The sequence below is a fragment of the Cavia porcellus genome, unplaced genomic scaffold (genome assembly GCF_034190915.1).
Source record: "Cavia porcellus strain 051 isolate PalLab524CR breed Dunkin Hartley unplaced genomic scaffold, mCavPor4.1 scaffold_6, whole genome shotgun sequence".
NCBI lineage: Eukaryota > Metazoa > Chordata > Mammalia > Rodentia > Caviidae > Cavia > Cavia porcellus.
The window spans coordinates 17,712,575-17,713,389 of record NW_026947489.1 but is presented as its reverse complement, the minus strand read 5'-3'; positions in this window follow the sequence as shown (position 1 = coordinate 17,713,389).

The window sequence follows — 815 nt, the reverse complement described above, 5'->3', positions numbered from 1 at the left end:
GGCCTCCATGAAAATTTCACAAGACAGTAATAATCAATTAAAGTTATTAGTTTTGGAATACTTTTTTGTATCCTATACAGCAACAGAATTTAACAATCATTTATCTCTAAAATTTTACAGAATCGTCAATACGTATAACAAAATTTGTAATTTTAAGTACTTTTTTTGGTGACAGAGTCTCATTATACAATGTAGGCTGGCCTTGAACCCACAATGTAGCCCAGGCTGGCCTCCAGCTGATGATAGTGATCTTTCTGCCTCGGCCCAAGTGCTGAGATTACAGGTGTGTACCACCATCCCTGGATATTAACGTATACTCACATTGTCGTGTGACCATAACTATCATCAAATTCCAGAATTCTTTTCATCTTGCAAAACTGAAATTTTGTGCCCATTAAAAAGTAACTCCCATTCCATTCCTCTCCCGCGTGGGCCCCCAATTACCACGATTCTACATGTATATGCATCCTTTCTGTATTACAGGGAAACAAAACAAATCGAGACAAAACAAAACAAAAAACGAAAGACACCTGAACAATAGCGAAGAGCTCAGAACACTGACAACATAGGCCTTAAAACAAGGGGGTAGGAGCATAACTAGGGTTGTTATCTTACATAATGATCTTCAAGATTTCCTTAGATCACCATACAATAATATGCACAATTGTTCCAATCCTATGAATGTTAACTATTTTGTTCCAAGAACTTATAGAATTTGTAGCAAATCATCTTAGCTATCCTAAGTGTGTTTATATAATTTTAGACATTTTTTTCTTTTCCCTTCTTTTTTCTTTTTCCTCATTTTCCCTGAGATA